Raw genomic sequence first — 17,223 nt, forward strand, 5'->3', positions numbered from 1 at the left:
AGTGGCTTCGAGAGAATCATTCAGCTCAGGATGAAATCCCGCAAACCAGCCTCTCCTGGGAGTCTCAGGTGGATAGAACAACAGACAGCCTTCCAAACGCTCCCCAACTCCGAGAATATATCAAAGCAAACATCGCACAAATAACAGCTGCCACACATTTTCCCCTGTGAGAGTAGAGAGGGTCTGAATACACTTTAAAATGCACAGACTCGTTTGAGGCTAATTGAATTCACTGACTTGCCTACTGATTCTCAATCCCGCACTCGCAATTTTCCATATTCCGTAGCGCACTCGAAGCCTTGGAACAATCTATACAAGACATAACAAAGCCAGCCAAGGTCCTCCACTGAGAACGTAACAGGCTCCTCTCTGCCTAACACGCTGGTAATTCATTTATCACAGTGGGGGAAATGACAGTTGGAAAATGTACACAAGGCCAATCAATTTAGTTCAAATGCAATTATGGCAAATCAGCATGAATGGCTGTATGGGGTTTGGCAAACGGAGGAGGACACTCCAGCGCAATATCGAGTGCTGCTCGGAATCACTCTGAACCTCTCTGACACTTCTGGCACGACTTCTGGCAATCTTCTAATTCTCTGTCACTTGTCATCTCCTTTGCAGGAACAAGAACTCTCCAAACTCAGATCTCTCTGTGCTAAACAGAACGTCTTGAATGTGTCAAATTTGTCATGCCAGTTTCACTTTGTCTTTTTTTGCTTGGCAATCAGATTTTCCACACAACGCTGAGCAGAAAAACAAACTTCTTTGAAATGAACAGTGTTTGCACATCTGCCTGCTCAGCACAATGCACACACACACACACACACACACACACACACAAGTACATACATACGCATGCACGCATGCACGCAAACACACAAACACACAAAAACACACAATAGCAACAAGACTTAATATCACTCATTTCTGCTGTTTGAAAGCATCACAATCCCAAGCAACACAGTTTTAAGTCAAGGTGTGTCTTAACAGAGTAACAGAACACCCCTAATGTGAGATGCCTTTGAGATTTTATAAATGCAAATGAATAAAAACCTTCATTAGGAAACACAACCACAGGAACTGCAGACAGGCCAAGGTGACTTGAATTCACTTCATTATCAGCGATGGCCTGTCACTAATTTATGAGCGAGTCACCTCCAGTGGAGAGGAATTCCATCAGCAAGAGATGAATGAGCAAATGGGTACAGAAATGAGAGACAAGGGTAATGAAGGCAGGAGTGTTGATGCACAACATGCACTCCCCTGGTAAATACATATGTATGACACACACACACACACACACACACACACACACACACACACACACACACACACACACAAGGCTTGTGCAAAATTCCAGAATTGAATTGAAACTGGCTCTTAAATTTCAATTCAATTCTTGAATTTCACTTGCATTTCAATTGAGGTAGCAAACAGGAAGCAGAATGGCAATTTGAATTGTGCACAACCCTGACACACACACACACACACACACGCTTTTTGATGTGTCTAGGATGTGGTGAGTGTTTCTTCAGTCATCTTCAAGATCAGCTGGCACACACGGAGTCCAATCTCGACATCAGACAGCAGGTGTCCCTGCTTTTTTTTCCCCCACACACATTTCCAAAACAAGGTGTGACAGACAGACAGACATACAGACACACATCACACTCATCAGAGCAAACACGAAACTGGGTCAAAATTGGGTGTGGATTGCATCAGGGCAGGAGACATGGGGGAAGCAGAGAGAGAAAGAGAGAGAAAACGGAACATAATGGCGAACACTGTGTAGCATTGCAGCTCTTCAGACGCAGCTTGTTCTAACAATGGTTCTGCTTAGTTCCCACACAACTTGACTGATCCGTGTCGATGCGTTTTCTTGTACAATTGCTCATATTTTTGTTGTGGATTGTTACAGTTTAATAAGGCCTACCTCTGACATTTCAACTCAGCTTTTCAAACTAGGCTGTCTCATGTGTTTATGTGGATTATGTGTGTGTGTATGTGTGTGTATATATATGTGTGTGTGTGTGTGTGTATCCTTGTGTGTTCTGAGGATCTGTCACAATGTTCTCTAATGAGGTCTGTCTGCTGGTGGGCTGACTGGCTCTGAGATTTATGCTTAAATGAATGACTTGCTGCTGGCGCATGGACTTTTTTAAGCAGCTGGGGGAAAGTCATCACAAAAAGGTGTGAATAAGATGGGGAATTCGTTCAGTGGGGGAAAAAAAATAACAAAAGTAGCAGAGAGAAAAATAGAATCAAGTATCAAGTATCTTCCCAGAGATCTGTCAGAGATACAAAGCAGAAGCAAACCCTGACCAAGTGCAGGCTCATGCTCAGGCAGCACAATGTGCAGTGGAAACAGGTACTGGGAAAAAATGATTGCCAGAAGAAGGCAGAACAGTCCCTGCAAGACAGGGAAGGAGTGGCACTTTCTTCTTCACTGTGAGCAAAGCAGTGGCAGGTATATATATATATATATATATATATATATATATATATATATATATATATATATATATATATATATATATATATATATATATATAGCAGCGGTGGATGTCAGGAATATGTATATATAAGGAGAGAGAGAGAGAGAGAGAGAGAGAGAGAGAGAGAGTACCACAGAGTAAGCAGTGAGATTGAACCTGATGTTATATAATAATCTAAAGTTAACTTTGAAAAGCCAATAATATTTATCATGGGGATGGAGAGGGAGGGGATGTTAGAGAGAGAGATATTCATGTAAAATTAACTGGATGAGTCCTTATACAACATAATTAAAGTACAAAAGAAAATGGTAGTGGTGGTATTGCTGTAAATCTTAATAAAACACTCTGTTTAATTAATAAAAGATTGCCTGAATTGGATTCCTGCTAAACAATAAAAAATAAGCTTTGATATTCACCACTCACCCTGTGCCCCACAACAAGCCTGTGAAACTCACAGCAACCTCATAACCAAATGAAATGAGGATTCACAGATGCTTGAAAAGGATCTTGTAAATTGGCCAAACATGAGTTCACATCCACTTCCTACTACCCTGCATAGCGCAGGCGCTCAACAAACGTGTCACTCACGAATCACAATCCATCAAATTGAATTTCTAAGCGCATCAGGTGTCAATTGCGGAAATGTTATTTATTTCTTGCCTCGCTCTCAGATTTGACAGCTGCAGCCAATTAAATCAGACAAAGGAAATGGAAATCTGCCTTTCGCATTTTTATCGCTGGCTGCATCAGCGATGGAATCAATGCAAAACAGAGTTTACGGGGCAGGCAAGAGAAAAAGCAGAATCTGCCTGTAGCCTTCTTTATGAAAGAAGAAGAGGAGAGAAGGTAGATGTGCCGATGTAAGAGATCAGCCGTGACTTAAGTATGCTGTGCCAGTTATTCTAAAAGTTGCTTCAGAGGTCAGATCTCCTCAAGCTTCTTTTATTCATAGATGCACTTCTCACACGCTGGGCGAGTCCTTGTTAAATCTTGGAAGACTTGCACTCAGTATGTTTTTTTAAATAAATGAAGCCGCGGATGTGCTGCCGTGCAGTCTCAGATCAGCGATCTTACAGGAAATTTAGATTCTCCCGTCTGAGTTCTCCCAGAGCAGCCTCTCTGCCGCAGCTACAGCTTTTGGTTTGGGGGAAAACGAGGAAGAAACGATCGCACAGTTGTCTAAGGGAAAAAGTTTACTGTCGTTTCAGGACACAAGCAAGGCAAGACAAGGCAAGGCAACTTCTCATTTTAGAGTAGAATTTAACATAGCCTATTCTTCTCTAGAGAAACAACACAAAGACTACAGCTGGATTAAATATGCAGAACACTCAAATATTCACTAGTTTGTCCATCAGAATGGTTGATATTAACCTGAGAATAAACATATTCAGAACTAGATGTACCGCATAGCGGTACAAAATATGACCGCCGCTCAGTCCTGTACATCCGTTCCGCGAAAATAAATAACACTTCAATTTGTCTCCATATTTTACTCCATCCCCCACTCTTGAAACTTTTGTGTATGCTTGTTTGGCATGCCTGAGTGTGTGTGTGCGGCTGCACAGAAAGTAGCCTACTGGTGCTGAAAAGGTGAATAGATTGTAGAATAGCCAAAGAAGATGTAGCATTGTTATAAAACCTTTAAAATCTCTAAACAATCACAAGTAGGGCAGTTCATCACAGTTCATCCATTGCAACTGGATTGATGAAAGGTCACTTACACCTGTAGGCTACATTGTATTTGGGAAAAGCAAAAGGTATCAGCATAATGTTATTCATTTATTTATTTTTTATGTATTTATAAACAAAAACATCTCTGTCAGTTCCATGCCGTTTTCAACAGCTATCAAAAACAAAGGTAATTTTTGGATGGATGGATTTTTTGTGAATGTTTCGGGGACGAAATGAAATTTTTCCGTAAAAGTCTAGTGGGGCTACATACCCACCAAATTTCATGTACCCCGGTGGTTCGGTGTCCCGGGTATCAATGACCAAAAATTCAGGGAGTAGATGACGGGAAAAATTCTTGAATTGTGTGCATGTGTGCGTACAAATTTGTGTTTATGTGTGTGGGTGTGTGTGTGTGTGTATGTGTGCTTGTGTTTGCCTCGCGTGTGTGTTTGTGCATGTGCATGCATGCGCATATGTCTACTGTGTGAGTATGTGTCATAATGATGATTACTGTAAATGTATGTGTGTGCGTGTGTATCTGTTTATGCACATGTGTGCACATGGAATGGGTTAACATGACCCCTGGAGGCAAACATACGGAAAAAAATGGTCATCCTAGGCCCTACAGTTCTTAAGATATTCACAGAGAACTGTGTCTGCCCTACCCTCCTTTCTGGGGTCCAGTCCAGCGGGGAGGGCTACAGATCAAAACTTAAGAATGAGGGTTCCATGCTATCCATGTGGGGTACATGCCCACCAAGTTTTGTGTACCCCGGTCTTTCAGTGTCCCGGGAATCCTTTTTGTGTAATGCCACTAAATGTACACATACATTATTTTATTGTAAGGCCCCCATGAACGAAAGTACACAAAACTTGGCATGCATTCGGAGGGTGTCATAATGATCCTACACTTTTAATTTCGTGCAGTTTTGACCTTGTCAGCCAGATATATTGTGATGAAAAACACCTAATTTTTGCTTTTAATTTTTAACTAGGTGGCGCTATACATGAAATAAGTGGTAATGGGATGGGCTGACATGCCCCCTTAAGACCAACATACATAAAAAGGTGGACCTCCTAGGCCCCACGGTTCTCGAGATATTCACAGAAAACTGTCTCCGGCCACCTACAGGCCAGTTGGTGTATAGTAACATAAATGAATTTATTGTGTGGCCCCCCATGAACGGAATTCCACAAAACTTGGCGTGCATACAGAGGGTGTCATAATGATCCTACACTTCCAATTTCGTGCAGTTTTGACTATGTTAGGTCACAGATACCTTCAATTACAACACCTCATTTTTACTTTTTTGTGTTTAACTAGGTGGCGCTATACATGAAATGAGTGGTTATGGAATGGGTTGACATGGCCCCTTGAGATCAACATACAAAAAAAAATGGTCCTCCTAAACCCTACGGTTTTCGAGATATTCACAGAAAACTGTGTCTGCCCTACCCTCCTTTCGGGGGGTCCAGTCCAGCGGGGGGGCTACAGATCAAAACGAAAAACGATGGTTCCATGCTATCTATGTGGGGTTACATGCCCACCAAGTTTCGTGTACCCCGGTCTTTCAGTGTCCCGGGACTCATTGACGGAAATTTGGGCATGCGAAAAAGAAAAAAACGGCGGTCGGTCATAATAATATAACATTACTGGGATGCTGAGATCCCGTTTAAGTGATGTCCGCTGACACCCCCTATCGGATGAGCGTCATTGTGAGCCCCTAGAAGTGGAAGTGGGGTCAGTGTCTGCAATTATGCCTGTGGTCTTCTCACGAACGTTGTTTTAGAAAGCACCATTTGTTGAATGTGTGCACAGCTGTGGAATGAGTAGGCTGCACTGAAGCTGCATTACAGTAATTTATGTTCCGTGTTTATGTTTGAGCATCTCAATCCAGCGGCTGTGAATTCAGCTGCTTCTACAAGATCCAGACAACAACAGCAGACGGATTAGCTACAGAGGCCATCACGGAACGTCAAAACAAATATATGCACGTACACCTACACGCATCCACAACATGATGATCTGAGTGTGTCTGTTCAGCATCTGAGAGTTTAGCTGCAGTGAGACAGCATGTGATGATAGCAGCCGCATCACACTCACAGGACTTGTTCCTCTTTTGTCAGTTAAGTGAGATGGGAAAGCAAAGCATGCTCATACTAATGCACTAAATGGGAATAGTTAAGATATGGCAGTACTCTTATAGCATATTACTCTAGAATTGGTGATGAGTGTATCACCTATTTTGTCCTTACATAATATAGTGAGGCCCTGCCATTTAGACTAGATATTTGAAGTGTTTGTGATAGACAGACTCATCCTTACTCAAAAGTTCACTCCACAGCATCAGTCGGTGAGAGATCACTTGACCAAGCTGGACGAATGACTGTTTATATTAGTCAGGAGTCAGGGCTTCACAAGGTGTTCTGCAGGTGACCATGATGTGTCTCTCCATACAGTCATTTCCACTGTTCCACACATTAAGCTGTGTGTGTGTGGGTATGAACGCTTTATTTATCATCCGTCCGCTTGATTGAATCCAGCACAACAGTAGGCTACAGAATCACCTTGCTTGATCGGCATATTCCATATGCATATCATTATGCGTGGGTGACAGGGAATGAACAAAGTGACGCAGAGGACGTTACTGTATCACTTAGAATCATCTCAATACATTAACATAATTTATAAGGGAATAAACAATACATCAAGTTGCCAGATATATAGGCCTACCACCCAGGCAAGGACAGAGAGATAGGAGAGAGAGAGAGAGTATAGAATAGAAGATGGGACAGAGAGAGTGAAAGAAAGAGAGAAAATTGATCAAGAGAAGAAGACACAGAGGGCCAGATGTACGTACATTAGCGAACGTAGCGTTATCAGCGCCATGGACACACAGCAGATTGCGAGCGCTGTCAGACCCAAGTTTCTGTCGTATTTATCAATCGTTCAATCCTTAGTGTAAACTATGCCTTTCTCTGCCATTCTCCGCCCATAAATGCAATTTACGAACGTCCACAACTGAATGGCAGCGCCTACAAGCGCAGTTGAATGAAGTTAACTGATGACAACATTAAAAAGAATCAAACGTTTAACGTTTTGACAACGATCATGAAATAATACCATACATGATAAGATGTCAACAAGCAGGGAGATAATGAAGATCAGTAGTTCTACTCAAACTACTTGTGCACGTAGGCTATGGAAGATTGGTCAAATCTAGCAAGTAGGAAAGTTTAAGTGAATGACGTGAAAGTGAAAGTAAGACATGCGAAAGGCCAACGAAAGTTAAGGTTGCTTTTGGTAGTACAAATACTTTCACCACAAAAACTGGTGTTCTAAATAGCGATTCTGTTGTCTTTGAAAGGTTCTCTTATTGACGCATTGAACTGCAATGTGGATTAACACCTGCTTTTACAAGACGGAAGTATTTAGGCGCAGAATAGACGTGCGCTTTCAGGAGCAGTCTTTGTACATACCGCGGAATACATAACTAGGCGCTCTTTACTCTTCCCCTCCCATCTTTCTACGCTAACTCCCACTTTCCCCAGGATCCTCCCATGAATGCATATACATGACATGACAATAGCAATCTGCCACTTTCAGCTCCCGCGACAGGCAGTTTGCGCTTTTACATCATTGCGGCCTGTTTGTACATACCTCGCAATGATTTTACACGCACATTGCGAAAGAAATACGCATGAAATGGGCGCAAAAGCGTTAGTACATCTGGCCCAGAGTGTAAGTGATTGTGTGAAGGTCAGAGAGAGAGAGAGCGAAAAAGAGAGTGATGACAGGCAGAGCGAGAGAGAGAGATGCCATAGGCAGAGAGAGAGAGCACAAGAGATAGATAGACTGAGAGATGGGTGACAAAGAGAGTGGGTCATTCTCAGACTGGACTCTCCCCACTCCCATTCTGTTATAAACCTACCTTGTCTTTTACTACTTTTGCTTTTATTTTGTCTTATTAATTATTCTTTTTTTAAATGATTTTACCTTGTGCTTTTATGCTTTCTTTTTTATTATGATCTTTACCTTTTAAACTATTCTTTGACTACAGTATATTCTATGCTTTTTATGTTATTACTGTTTGCTTTTGTTTATGTAAAGCACATTGAATGACCTCTGTGTATGAAATGCGCTATATAAATAAACTTGACTTGACTTGAGTGGTGCTCTGTTATAGTCCCACTTACAGCTCACTGAAGGCCGATTCCACACGTGCATTATGTAAGTCTACTCCAGTATATTACTGCTAATATAAGTGCAGGAGATGGTTTAAGAGAGGAGAGAGAGAGAGAGAGAGAGATAGAAAGTTGTTTATCTGGCGCTGTGTCTCTGTGCTTGTAAAGGGCGAGTGATTTGAGGGCAGCCGAGACTAAGGCTCTGCTTTAAGCTGCGCCTCATAAAGGAGAATGATTGGTGCTTCAGGAGCTGCATGCACGCTGAATCACTGCCTTCCAGCTGACCAGGGTCACAGACAGGTCCCACTTTACTGCCAGGGTAACAGTGACCTCCACGGCCCACTACCTGCACACATAAATCCCGCAGACGCAAGGAGCAAACCACACAAACATAAACACACCAACACCTACCTTATGTAAACACACACACACACACACACACACACACACACACACACACACACACACACACACACACACACCCATCAGGTAATCACGTGTCACTAGAACAGTAATAGCTGGTTGGTTGAAGCAAATCAGGTTGGACTGAGGATGTTGTGATGTTGTATTGCTCTCTGGTCTCAGGAGAGCAAAAAAACCCCCCAAAAAAACAGCTCTGATGTCAGATACAGTAAGGCGGGTTGGCAGAATGGTTGGTACTGCCCATAGACTATACAGTCTATGGTACAGTCTATGGTACTGCCAGTGTTGCGCAAGTGATAAATGAACTGAACGTTCCAAGTGGTTCCTCTTTCAGAGCGTAATGCAAGGCTTATCAATGTCAGTTTGACACAGCTTAGGAACATTTCAGGCATTCTGACCAATCGAAGCAGTACATTTCTTCATCTGAGTGGGAATGTTTATTTTCGTTGTACAGAAATGAGTACTTAACATCACTTAGCGACGAGATAGAATTGTGTTTGAATGAATCAAATTATTATGGTCTAAGCATTGTGTTATGCTTTGCCGCTGCCTTTTCAGACTCCCTGCCCAAGTGCTGTGTCAGTCGTGGTGTTCTCCAGTCGGTGCAGTGGACTGAGTAGTGCTGCATATCCAGGTCAGCTGAGGGGTTGGCAGAGGTGATCTGCCTCAATCAGAGCAGGTGTTCCACTGTTCTGAGACCAGTGCTGTACTCTGGGTGATGTTGTAACTCAGTGAAGAGGAGGAGGAGAAGTAGATAGATAGATAGATAGATAGATAGATAGATAGATCAGAGAAATCAGACCAGGTGTTCTGTTCACTGTTCTGAGACCAGTGCTGTGCTCTGGGTGATGCTATAACTTAGTGAAGAGGAGGAGGGAGAGTGGGAGAAGCTGAAGAACGTCTACTCAGTCAGCATCATACTCCTCTATCTTTTCCTCTTCCTCCACCTCCACATCCTTCTCATCCTCCTCCTCCCCCTGTTCTCTCTCTTCTTTTTACCTCCTCCTTCTCTATCTTCTTCTCTGTCTTCTGCTTCTTCTCCTTCTTCTCTTCCTCCTCCACCTGCTTTTCTTCCTCCTGCTTCTCCTCCTCCTCTTCACCCTCCTCCTCCTCCATGGCCTGTGTCCCACCCTTGGCCTGCTGATTCAGCTCTATGGCCAGCTCCAAACCCCTGAGCCAGCTGAACAGCTCCGGCAGGAAGTGACAGGCCCCTGTTAGCCCTGGCTTTATTGCAGATCCCTCAGAGAGGCCATAAATTATATCTGCCCAGTGGGCCCCATGGTCCATCCTCAGAGAGGCCAGTGACAAATGATATCAGCCCAGTGGACTCCGACTGTTGGGACCAAACACGCTTTGCTGCTTCTCTTTAAGAGGCTGCACCAATGGAGAAGACATTAACTCTGAGGTAATGAGTCCAAGCACAGTGGGGAAAAGAAACACTCTTATCTGTAGTCATTAAGGACTTTTAGAAAAAACAACTATTACTCACATCCACTAGTGTACACTTACACCTGCCCCAGGGAGAAGGAGCCTGTGTGTGTGTTTGAGAGTTAAATGGCAGGGCTGTTTGAACACACACGTTCACAGATTTCTGACTGTGTGGGGAATTTGTTTGTAAATAAGAGTCTGCTGTCTGAATCATCAAGGAGAGAAGCTCAGCTGCAGTTGCACATGGTTTCCTGAACACCAGCCGTGGCAACACGTAGACTAAAGTGTCACATGTAATGTGATTTGATTGCTGCCTATCTCTTGTCGCCTCAAAAATTGGAACTATTATAACTTTGTCACGCATGGTCTCTTGTGGATTAGTTGCCAAATATGTGGACGCGGCTTTAAGCCTGTCCAACACCCATTTCCTCTTTCCTCACTAACGAGATTTCAATGGCAGAGTTGTTTGAACACACATTTGTTTCCACAACCTTTTGTCTGCATGGGGAAATCTGTTTGCAATGTAATTTACTCAGATCTCTGAATCACCAATGAGGGGAAATGTCTGGAAATCACACAGGAAGCCATAGTAGCCCCAGCCTGTGAACAAAAGCGCCTGATGGCCTTTTAAAGGGATTCAGACGCTCAATAGTGAACAAAGAAAAAGACGACATTAGAGGAGAGAGGAAGCTGAGCTGCGGCTCTCATCAATACCTGATGCCCCCGTCACAACGCACATCATTACAGACGGACAGTCGACGCAGAGCACAGGCCAGCTGGGTGCACTGGATGGACACAGTCCAAGAGATCAGGAGGAGAGAAGAGGAGAGAGACAGGCATGAGAGAGAAATGAGAGAAAGGGAGTGGCAATTTAGGGAGAGAGAGAGAGATTGCATGGTGTGAGAGAGAGAAAGACAGAGTGAGGAAAGAAAGAAAGAAAGACAGAAAGAAATGTTTGGCAACATTGTAACACTTACAGTCATGCCAATAAAGCTCATTGAATTGAAATTGAAATTGAAGAAAGAAAGAAAGAAAGAAAGAAAGAAAGAAAGAACTTGGAGAGACTTGGAGATCCAGTGAGGGGTCTTAGGGTGCTGCTGAGATGGAGGCTCCTCTCTCCTCCTCTTTTCCTCTTGACTCCTCTTCTCTCTCCTCCTCTCTCCTTCTCTTTCCTCCTGTCTCCTCCTCCTCCTTTCCTCCTCCTGCTCCTGTCTGAGGCCTGCAGCGTCTGGCAGAGGCTCCAGCAGGAAACAAATGGCTAATCGATTGCCATCTCCCCAAAGAGAGATGCATGGCTACTCCCCCACACACACACACACACACTCACAACCCTCAACCCACCCCTCCACACACACACACACATACAGAGCACTCGAGTAGTAGTTCCCGCCCACACACTCTCTCACCTGCTGCAGGGCAAAGCTGAAGCGAAGATTTAAGAGACAAACACACACTCAGGTCTTTACCAGGAGCCTCCAGGAGAGGAGAGGAGAACACAGGAGAGAGAGGATAGGAGAGGAGAACACAGGAGAGGAGAGGAAAGGAGTAGAGGAGATGAGGACAGAAGAGAGGAGAGGAGAGGAAAGGAGAGGAAAAGAGGAGATGAGATGAGGACAGAGGAGAGGAGAAGATAAAAGAGGAGAGGATATGAGGACAGAGGAGAGGAGAAGAGAGGAGAGGAGAGGAAAAGAGGAGAGGAGAGGAGGATAGAGGAGAGGAGAAGAGAGGAGAGGAAAAGAGGAGAGGATATGAGGATAGAGGAGAGGAGAGAGAGGAGGAGAGGAGAGGAGAGGAGAAGAGGAGAGGAGAGAAGGACAGAGGACAGGAGAAGAGAGGAGGGAGAGGAGCAAAGAGAAGGAGAGAAAGAGGGAGGGAGGAGAGGGAGAGGATGAGGACAGAAGAGAGGGATAAGGAGAGGAGGATGAGGAGGAGGAGAGGAAAGGAGGAGAGGAGATGAGGACAGAGGAGGAGGAGGGAGAGGAGAGAGGAGAGGAGAGGGAAAGAGGAGAGGATAAGGAGGGAGGATAGGAGGGAGAGGAGAAGAGAGAGAGGATATGAGGATAGAGGACGAGGAGAAGACAGGAGAAGGAGAGGATGAGGAAAAGAGGAGGAGATGGACAAGGAGAGGAGGAGAGGAGAGGAGAGGAGGAGGGAAAAGAGGAGAGGAGATTAGGACAGAGGAGAGGAGAAGAGAGGAGAGGAGAGGAGAGGAGGAGGAGAGGAGAGGAAAAGAGGAGAGGAGATGAGGACAGAAGAGAGGAGAGGAAAAGGAGAGGAGAGGAGAGGAAAGGAGGAGATGAGATGAGGACAGAGGAGAGGAGAAGAGAGGAGAGGAGAGGAAAAGAGGAGAGGAGAGGAGGAGAGGAGAGGAGAGGAGAAGAGAGGAGAGGATACGAGACAGAGGAGAGGAGAAGAGAGGAGGAAAGGAGAGGAAATGAGGAAAGAGGATATGAGGATAGAGGAGAGGAGAAGAGAGGAGAGGAAAGGAGAGGAGAGGAGAAAAGAGGAGAGGATATGAGGACAGAGGAGAGGAGAAGAGAGGAGAGGATATGAGGACAGAGGAGAGGATATGAGGACAGAGGAGAGGAGAAGAGAGGAGAGGTAAGGAAAGGAAAGAAAAGGAGAGGAGAACTCTGTGAGTTCTCCTCAGAGAAGAGAGCCAATGACAGACACTATCAGTGGAAAGACTAATGAGAAAACAACTCTGTGTATCTGTGTGTGTGTGTGTGTGTGTGTGTGTGTGTGTGTGTGTGTGTGTGTGTGTGTGTGTGTGTGTGTGCGTGTGTGTGTGTGTGTGTATGTATGTGTGTGTGTATGTATCGTGTGTGTGTGTGTATATGTGGTGTGTGTGTGTGTGTATGTGTGTCAAGTCAAGCCAAGGCCTTATTTCATCATACAAAAAATGCTATTATTCTTCCATCAATTCACACAGTCTGGCATTCTCCGGCATTCAGTATGAAAAGCAATCAATGCACTGTCCTGCTGTTGTATACCTGTCACACCTCTTTTCTGAGTCTGCATTTCTGTGGCAACGTTACCATGACAAAAGGAAAATATATAAAGACCAATGTTTTCTTCAATTGACTGTAAATGGAAAAAAAAAGTTGAAGTGTTGTGACACTGACTTAATCTTACCTGCCATGCTGTATGCCATGGAATGTTGATTACATTCCATTTCTGCTTATGTCAACAACCCTAGTAGTTGTGATCATGATAACAGTAACGGACAGGCATGTGTTGAAATCTAATTTTACTCACTCAAACCAAATTACCTAAAATCAAGAGCTCCCTTCCACTAGAGAGAAACTTGACTGTGAGTTAACTAGATGCTGATGAATTCTGGGGGAACATCAGGTCAATGGTATAATGAGGAGCAGGAATTCACTCCCAATGACTCCAGAGAGTTCCTGCATCCCCACCTACAAGCGTCCCTGATTAGGCTGGTGTTTGGATCTCCTGCAGTGTGTGTGTGTGTGTGTGTGTGTGTGTGTGTTCTGTCTCTCAGGTGTCTTAACTAGCATGCTAATCAGAGTCATTTAAAGCAGGAGAAAGAAAAGGAATTGAGTAGTAAGCGAAATGAAAGAGGCTTGTTATGGGCCAGATGGCAGCGAGGCTGCTGAAGCTGCTTCTGCAATCACACGTCTTCAAGGTCTCTGGGAGATGATGGGGGAGGAATGGCAGAGAGGACAGCCGTGAACAAATACAAGAACAAAAGGGAGTCTCTTTCATACTCTTACAACCATAATCCCTTCAAGGGCATGTGCACATGACTGTTTCTCTGCATTCATATTCCCTAGAAGAATGGCTTGGCAGAGCATGAGTTTGTACAATATGGAAGTGTCTATGTCTGAGTTTGTATATGTGTGTGTATGGGTGTGTGTGTGTGTGTGTTTGTGTGTGCGTGTGTGCGCGCGCGCGCGCGTGTGTGTGTGTGTGTGTAAGTTTGTTTGTATGAGGGGGGCACAGTTACAAACAGGTTACACCAAGCACATAACTGAAAAGTTATGTTCGAAGAGCGTATGCTGCAACAATTAGCTTCCACTATAATCAATGGACGTGGCTACAGACATGATAGCGGTGAGTACAAATCAGGACAGTCTTCTAAAACTATTTTTATACTCCACGAATGGAATGCTTTGTTATGTGCCAAGTGTAGCCTATTTGTTAGAAAGCAAACAAAAGGCAAAATGCAGATGAACTGTATTGTTTTTGCTACATTTACTGTTATTATTACAATGAAACACATAATATGTGCCTGTGGGGTATGTTAATAAATCTCATTAGAAGATAATTATACTATCAGTCTAAAAAGAAAATGAAATTGAAAAAGGAAAAGAAAATCATGTTCATTACCTGCTGACAATACTAATTCAAAATTGGACAGGCAAATTAACTGTTTTCAAGTCATAGTCACATCTCAAAGAGAAAACAAAAATCAGCATTCAGCAATCTGCTGCTTGATTCAACATGCAAAAAAGTAAAAATGACTTAACTATTTGTTATAAACTACTTAAAGAAAACAATTCCGGTATTTAGCACTTTGAGTTCCTTTTCTGGTTGAAAAATTCCGAAATTTTGATGATTGGTCCTGTCTCGACTTTTCTGACTCGTTTTGAATCGCCTTTGACTACTCAGAGTGGCTGCCTACAGGCATGCTCAAACATGTCCTAAAACAACCTTAATGTTAATTTTCAAAACTGTGCAACTCACTGAGTGTGCTAAAGTGCTAAATACCGGAATTTTCCTTTAACTACTTGTTTTAAACTATAATTTCTATGTCAATACTGAATTAATTCAATATGATCAATTTGATTAAGAAAGAGGGGCAGGAGGGGTGCTTGATCAATAAGGTTTATTAGAACCTATTAGAACCTATTAGAACATTAGAATCCCAAAACCTAATAGGCCTGCTTCGTCACTGTATGTTGATCTAATCAGCTTCTAATGATGGAATAAGAACAGGTACATTTTGTTCCACATACCAGTTAAGTTTCTTTGATGAAAACGTTTACTTTGTGGATACTTCATTCTCTGGTTAAATCCTTTACCTATCCTTCACCTTTCTTTCTTTCTTTCTTTCTTTCTTATATGTAGGTCAGTGCCTTCCAGATGCTTAAGGATAGAATCACATCTGACAGAGAAAATGAGTGATGGGGAAATTCAATATACTGTGTGTATGATTAATGTATGTGAAAACTATGAGTTTCAAAACACAGATGTGTGTGTATGTGTATGAGAGAGAGAGAGTGTGTGTGTGTGTGTGTGTGTGTGTATGTGTATGAGAGAGAGAGTGTATGTGAGAGAGAGAGAGAGAGAGAGTGTGTGTGTGTGTATGTGTGTGTGTGTGTGTACAGTATGTGTGTGTGTGTTTGATTTGATGATTTATGCTGACTATGGGACTGTTCCCCGTGCGTGTTTACTCTGATGCTTCTCTGTAGAGGATATCACGCACTGTGCGGCTGGCAAGAGCAGCATGGGATATTATGGAACAAACCAGCAATGTGCCGTCATGCCGGGAATCAATAGAGCTGCACAGCACTGGTTGGCATGGCTCCAAAAAGAACACCGCGTTCCTCAGCTCCATAGCATAACAGACAGTAAAAGACCTACACTCTGAATATATACTGATCTGTTAAGAAAGCAACATCAAGGCTTCTGGTGCCTCTAATCATGATAAAAAAAAATGTTGATACTAAAGTCATTAATAATATAATTAATGTTTAATTTCCCCAAGGACATTTGGATCAGACACAGCATCCTGATTTAATGCAGAAAGAAAACTAATTCCCAGGTCCACTTACGTCCTCTATGAGAGGAATGTACTTATTAGTATGACCCCTGCCCCCAATGACCTGTTAAACACACATGGTGTCCCTACAGATCTTAGCCTGCAGTGGGGGGTATTCAGAAAATGCAAAGATATGGAAATTAAACTGACTCCAAGGCACAGTACTACATACACACATCACACTCACACACACACACACACACACACACACACACACACACTTTAATGTTAAAGTGTCCTTGCATAGATGTCTTACAGTTTTTTTCAACTGCTTACACACTAAATCTTTGCTTGTCACACAATTTTCTAAATATGTCCTCCAAACATCATAACCTGACACCAAATCTGCAAAACCATACACTAATTCTCAGTGTTTGACTCAGTTTTCAATTGACTAAAACACATTTTGCAAAACACCACACACAATTTTCTACCTAACACATAAAAATCTAACAGGAAGTAACTTGATTTCGTTCTTCAAACATAACCTATCAAAATGCCACACTAAATCACCAGTGCTTCACTCTTTCTCTTCACATGTGCAAACACTATTTCATTTACTGAACACCATCCAATCATTGCCTTAGTATAGGTCTATGAATAGATATACTCTCTATATAGGTATGGACCCTTTCAATCTGCTCCTAGAGGATTTCCGGTTGAAATATTCAGAACCAATGCAGATACTTTGAAAATTACAGTAATCGGACTTTAGCTTACAGTAATGTTCTACAAAAAGTTGACTTTATGTAAAATTTGTCTTTTTACTTAATTTTTGTTTGTCCCCATGTTACAGTACCATTAGCTCAATACATTTTTCTGTGCCTCCAGAAATGCCTTATGAACGCTTACTGTAGAATTGTTTGTTTCTGCAGTTGAAAGGGTTTCTAGGCCTATGAATACATACTGTACACCCCCCCCCCCCCACCCACACACACACACACACACACACACACACACACACACACACTTGTCTTTGGAAAAAAAACAAAATCAGTGTTTTCAAAACTCCATGTACATCTGGTGGTCTTGTTTTCTTGTTTTGCTGTAAAATACTGTATTCAAGAACAGTATATTATTTGGGAAAAATCACTATTTTTGGTTTCAATATTGCTTGCATTTTTACTGTGTATTTCAACTTCTCTTTTGTTGATACCCCAACTTTCACTCTTTGTATGGAAATACATATAGAAAGCCTAAGACAGAAGAGCTTTAGGTTTTGAGCAACAG

At 42.8% G+C, this 17,223-nt stretch overlaps 1 protein-coding gene across 1 annotated transcript in view; it reads right to left on the reverse strand.

Annotated features, from left to right (window-relative positions):
* grik4 (glutamate receptor, ionotropic, kainate 4) overlaps positions 1-17,223 on the reverse strand; it is a 342,198-nt gene that overhangs the window by 177,330 nt on the left and 147,645 nt on the right.

Source organism: Alosa alosa, chromosome 16 (genome assembly GCF_017589495.1).
Source record: "Alosa alosa isolate M-15738 ecotype Scorff River chromosome 16, AALO_Geno_1.1, whole genome shotgun sequence".
NCBI lineage: Eukaryota > Metazoa > Chordata > Actinopteri > Clupeiformes > Clupeidae > Alosa > Alosa alosa.